The sequence below is a fragment of the Suricata suricatta genome, chromosome 12 (assembly GCF_006229205.1).
Source record: "Suricata suricatta isolate VVHF042 chromosome 12, meerkat_22Aug2017_6uvM2_HiC, whole genome shotgun sequence".
Lineage (NCBI taxonomy): Eukaryota > Metazoa > Chordata > Mammalia > Carnivora > Herpestidae > Suricata > Suricata suricatta.
In genome coordinates, this window is record NC_043711.1 from 85964306 (window position 1) to 85970408 (window position 6103).

Sequence of the window (6103 nt, forward strand, 5' to 3'; positions counted from 1 at the left end):
TAATCGGAGCAGAAAAGGAATTCACGGAAAGGATAGAAGTCTGACATATGGAACCACACGAGGTTCTCCGGGGCTCTGCCGCGAAGGCAGAGTGAACTTTTTAAAAATTAATTGCACGGCAAGTGTAGCATGTGTGTGTTGCGTCGGGTTAGTGCTCCGTAAATGTTCCCTGGTAACAAAAGCCCATCTCTGCTCCAAATCCTTTAATGCTTCCAACTGTCACCAAGGCTGTGTCCCTGGCCTCTAGGCTGTGGGTGCTCTCAGTGGGCTTGGGGATGAGGCTCTGGGTTCTCTCCAAGGGTCTGCAAACACGCATGGCCACAAAGCATTGTCTGGGGGGCCGGCACACATCCTCAAGGAGGGGGAAGAAACACTCATGGCCACCTGCTTCTCTGTCTCTGGCCCTTCCCCCACCCCTAGGAATTTGGAATTATGCTTTGATTGGCTGGGCTTAGGACATTGCTAGGGCCTGGTGTCCTAGCCTCTGTGGCTAAAGGCCCACAAACCCAGGCTCCCTTTCTCTGTTCTTGAAACTTCGACCAGTTCGTTATACCAAACTCTCTCCTGCTCTCTCCGTCCAGCCAAGCCAGCCGCCCCTGGGATTCCTGCCCCCACGCAGAGCGGGGAGCAGCTGCAGGCTGGGAGAAGGGCTGGGCAGTGGGAAGAGGCCCATCCTGCCACCTTCTGGCTCCTGCCCAGCCCAGCCACTGGCCACTGGCCCAGCTGAGAGTGAATCGATACTTTGTTTCTGAGCAGGACCATCTCTGAGTTCAGCTCCCAGGTGTGACGAGGGTCCGGGGGGCAGAGAACGGGCAGGGCACGGTTTGGGCATCCAGAGGTCCTTTCACCAAACTATCAAATATCACCAAACATGCCCTCTGCTCCTCGCGTCAAATGCCTGCAAACTGGAGGCACATGCAGATTCATTTAAAGAGCTGCTAAATGTGCGGGGGCTCTCCTCAGCCTACCAGCTGCAAACCTAGTGACCTGACCTTCGTACTTGAAAAGCTTGGGTGATCACTGGCCCCCAAGAACAAGACCTCAGCCTGACCCCACGGCCCTCCCCCAGCACCCTCCCCCTTGCAGTCCACACTGCGGCCCCTGGCAATCTTCACCCTCAGTGCCTTGGCTCGAGCTGTTCCCTCCACCTGATCTGCCCACCCCACACCCCAGCAGGATGTCCTCTGTCCCCTCATTCAGAAGCCCTCAACGTCCCTTGGCCACTTCGCAGTTGTATGGCGTTGGACAAGTGGGTGAACTGCTCTGAGCCTCAATCTTCTCATCTGTGAAATGGAGCCAATGAGACCTACTTTTTCAGGGATGGGGCAGGATTAAAAGGGAACGTTAGCCGAAGGCTTGGCTTCATTGCTGGCATGGTGTAAGCCCTTCAGAGATGGCGGCTGCTCTTAGGGAAGAGGAACCTGGCATCCAGAGAGGCACAGCCATGCAGAGGCAAAGCGGAAGCCAGGCCCTTGCTCCTCACTGACTTCCTCTCGTCCCAGCCCGTCGGTGTCCCCAGCCCCGTGCTCCTATCACCCTGGGTAGGGCCAGGTAGGGAGTCATTTGCTCTTTCCCAGCAACTGTTTTCTCCAGGACCCCCACCCTCGGCCCGGCGCTGGCTGAGCACACACGCCAATTTCCTCCTGTGGCTGAGGGACTTGGCTTTGGCCGTTGGAGGCCCTGGGCCATTTGGCAACAGCATGTTGCTTTACTTCCTGTGATCCTCCCTCGGGCTGGAGGGAGCCCAGCCTGCTAGAGCCCATGTTGTAACAGAAGTGAAGCTGTCCGGGGAGAAAGACGTGAGAGCCACGCTCGCTCCCTGCTGGCCCCTGGGAGGGTGACTTCGCTTCCTGTTTGCCCTTCCCTCGGCCCTCAGCTCTCTGCAGACAGTACGCTCCGCTCCGTGCAGGGCCAACGCCTTCCGTCTCAGAGGCCGGCTTTTTCTGCCTGCACCACACCCAGGCTCCCACTCCAGAACCAAGGTCGCCTCCTGGACGCCTTCGGGGATCGTCGGGCCAGGCTGTGCTTGACCTTCTCAGGCCCCAAACACCGTCTGGAATTCATGCTCTGGGTTCTGACCCTTCTTTCATTTGCTCACCATTAACTATGTCTTGTGATCCACTCTGGGCCTGCAGCAATTACAACAACAACAAGGGCAGCAGCAATAATAGTAATGCCATAAGGAAGATCTGCCCACACTTCCCCGCCCAGGGCTCCCCAAGGGCTCATTTATGAGACAGAGGCTCCGAAGGAGACGCTCTCTTAGCATAACAGGGTCGGGGAGACACCCTCTCAAGGGGGCGTCTACCTGGTGCAGTGTCCGATTGCCTTTGAGATAGCGCACCTTGGGGTCCGCTCTCCATGAAGGGCTTTGGCTCGAGGGTAAAGTGGGGACCACAGAGGCACCTGAGGTTCAGCAAGGTTAGGCTAACAGCTTGAACTCACACAGCGAGCAGGCGGCGCGCTGGGATTTGGGCCCGGGTCTGTAAGGTCCCCAGCCCACGCTCTCGTTTGCTTAGCTGCATGGGAAGCGGCCACGGCACCACGAGTGGCAGGCTCCCGGAGGCGACGTGGGCCACGGTCCCCTCTCTCTTGCACATATCCAGCCCAAATCCAAAGCTCAGAGGATGGAGAGCCAGTCCATAGTGCCCCTGCCATGTTTTCCTGGGGGTTCCAGAACTCTCCAGCCAGCTAGTGATGAAGGCTGAATTAAGACTGTGTACTGAGGGACCCCTGGGTGGCTCAGTCGGTTAAGCATCTGACTTCGGCACGGGTCACAATCTTGAGGTCCAGGAGTTGGAGCCCTGCATTGGGCTCTGTGCTGACAGCTCAGATCCTGGAGCCTGCTTTGGATTCTGTGTCTCCCTCTCTCTCTGCCCCTCCCCTGCTCACACTGTCTCTCTCTCTCTCTCTCTTCTTCAAAAATAAATAAACATTAAAAAAAATTTTTAAGACTATGTACTGAGCACCTTCTCTGTGCAAATTGAGTCACACATTATCTCAGTCCTTAGAACACACCCCATGACTGGCACTGTTTGCCCATCTTTCAATAAGGAGCCTGACTTTCAGAAAGGACTCTGTGATCAGAGAGAGTGGGGTGGCCTGGATGGAACACTGGACCCAGGTCTGCCAGCTCCAAACCCAATGCGCTTCCCTCTGGGAAAAGTCAGCTTCTTAAGGACCTCAGAGTAGAAAGACGGACAAAACCAGCCCCTGAATTAATCAACTCCTGGAATTTCTGCTTTTCCTTATGCTTTCAGCAATGTTGAGTCTGGACAGTAGAAGAGAGTTTGACAGGATGATGGACAAATTCTAATCCTTACATAGAGCAGCTACACATGTATTAAAATTCATCAATCTGAAAGAAACTATAGAAAGTAAATATGGCATAAGTGAAGATTTTATAAACCTGGGTAGTCTATTCTTACCTATATGTTTGGAATATTTTACAATGTTTTACAATAATAAGAAAAAGACCCAACAAAGAGAAGGAAGAAGAGGAAGGGGCGCAGAGGAAGAGGAGACTTCAGAAGAAGCTCGCTTAGCTGCAATGGCTGGCGCCTCTGCAGCCCTCCTACAGCCATGAAAAAAGCCAGGGTGAAGGTAGATCTGAGACACCAGGATACCAGAACAGAGAGGTGGAGAGACGGTAAATGTCTGCGGGCTGCTGAGTCAGCCAGAACCTTGAACCTGACCTCTCTTTGGACTTCTCTGAGATAATGTGCTTATGGTGGAAGGAAGTCAATATCCATTGGGGATTTCTGTCACTGGGTAGCGAGTCAGATGTGAAGCAGTGATGCACCTCTGTGGCCAGTGACAACACTGAAAAGTGTCCTCTGGATTCAGCTGGGCATGAGCCATCAGGGGAAGCCGGGGTAGGTGGCTTGCACAGACACTTGCCGGTTGGTTTTCAAATTCCGTTTTTTGTGGCAATGTAAGTCACAGTCACATTAATTCCATCATAATGCTCCTTTCCTGTCTGACACCCTCACAGATGCAATGTCTGCCAGGGCCCAGGGGACTCAGGAATTTGGGGCAGTTAGAGCTGCAAGTGTCCAAATCTAATAAGATGATTTTTTTTTTCAAAATCTAAGTTTTTGACAAATCATCAATCTATGTGTCTCGGCTGCTGCTTAGAGCTCCCTGACTCTGGCGGCCCAAGAAGGTAGGGCCAGGGGGAGGGCCCAGGGTGACGAATCCTCCTGGCGAAGGCCCCAAGTAAGGGGAAGGAGTCCTCCCTCCGTGAAAGGCGGTGTGACCTTGACAGGGACATAATCGCTCCGTTCCTCATCTCCAAAATGGAGAATCATCACCCCGCCCTCTCATCCCTCCCTGGAGGGCAGTTTGTAGGCCTGGAGATAATATATGTAAAGCATCTGGCACATAGTAGATGCCAGTGGTGGCCACTGTTTTTATTCTTAAGCAAGCCAGAGGTATTCTTGGTGTGGATGGGGACGGGAAGGGAGACCCTTTTAGCACCAGGCAAAGAGAAGGAAAAATGAAACAAAATAAACAAACAAACAAAACTCTGGTCTCACATCCTCCCGCTCAGCAGGCGTCATTAGACTTTCATAAAATTAGAGTCGAGGAGCCCAGGCATCAGGGGGCTGATGGAGACCCAGCGGGAAAGAAGCTGGCCTCCCCCTTGCAGCCCTGCCCCTCCTCTCATCACCATGGAGACTGAACCGCTGCCCGGTGGGGTTCCCGCCCACCCAGGGTCTGAGGCTGTGGCAAAGGGAGGGGCAGAGGCAAAGAAGACACAGAGACCTGTCTGGAAAGCTGGGGCAGGGGGGGTGGGGAGTGTCTACACCTCCCTCATCCCCCCACCCCCTGCAGGTGCTCAAGGACTTGAGAACTCGGGGTGCTGTGGGATGCGCCTGGCAGTCTGCATTTGAGCCCCAGCTCTGCCAGCAGCTAGCTGTGTGACTGTCCCCTTTCCCAGCCATAGGTCTCACATCTCTCCAAGGAAGGGATAAAAAAGAAGCAAAAACAAGAGCTTGGAGCAGAAGGCTGTGGGGCGTGGGAGGAACGGCACGTTAGAAGCGTATTTAGTGCTGGGGGAGAACATTCACTACATACTGTTTACTGAAAAAAGGGAACTTTACCAAACTGACCAGTGTGATCACATGGAAGGGATACTCTAAAAAATCACTTCTGCTCGGTGTCTCTAGACTGGGAGGTTGCATGCGATTTTTCTTCTTCTAGTTCTTGCTCAAATTTTGGCCAGTGACCATGGCTTACTTTTAAAGTCAGAGAGACATTAATAGCTACCTTTTCTGAGCCTATTACGCGGGGGCATGGTGCTAAGTGCTTTGCATGGTTAGCTCTTTCTTTCTTCACAATAATCCAAGGACTAAGGGCACTCTATTATTCCCACTTTACAGAAGAGGAGCTTGAGTTTCAGAGGGGTGAAGGGGCTTGACCAAGGTCAAAGCAGCAGTGAGTGGCGGGGCTCAGATTTACAACTACAGCTAATGGAGTGCCTGGGTGGCTCAGTCGGTTAAGCACCGGCTTCAGCTCAGGTCCTAATCTCACGTTTCGTGGGTTTGAATCCCACGTCGGGCTCTGTGCTGACAGCTCAGAGCCTGGAGCCTGCTTCGGATTCTGTGTCTCCCTCTCTCTTTGCCCCTCCCCCACTCATGCTCTGTTTCTTTCTGTCTCAATAATAAATAAACATAAAAAATAAAAAAAAGAATACTCTATTGTGTCCTTGGAATTTGCTAAGCCAATAAACTCAAGTGTCTCCCCCCAAACACACACACAAATGAGAGCTGTGCCAGGTGAGGGAGGTGTTAATCCGCTTGGTTGTGACAATCATTCCACAATGTATATACAGACATCAAATCATCACGTTGTGTCCTTTAAATGTATACATTTTTATGTGACCATTTTTCCTCAAAAGGATGGGGGAGGGGAGGAAAATGTAATGAATCCTTATGTACCCACCCCACAGCCTCAAGAAGGTTCATAGAGGGGTTTAGGCGGGGGCTCAGAGAGGGGGATAGGGATGCTTAGGGAGGGGCACCCATGGCCCCTCACCCCCCCAAGCCCTCGGGCCCCATTTCTGGCCACCTCTGGGGTTGTTTGCTTCCCCCTCTCCCGC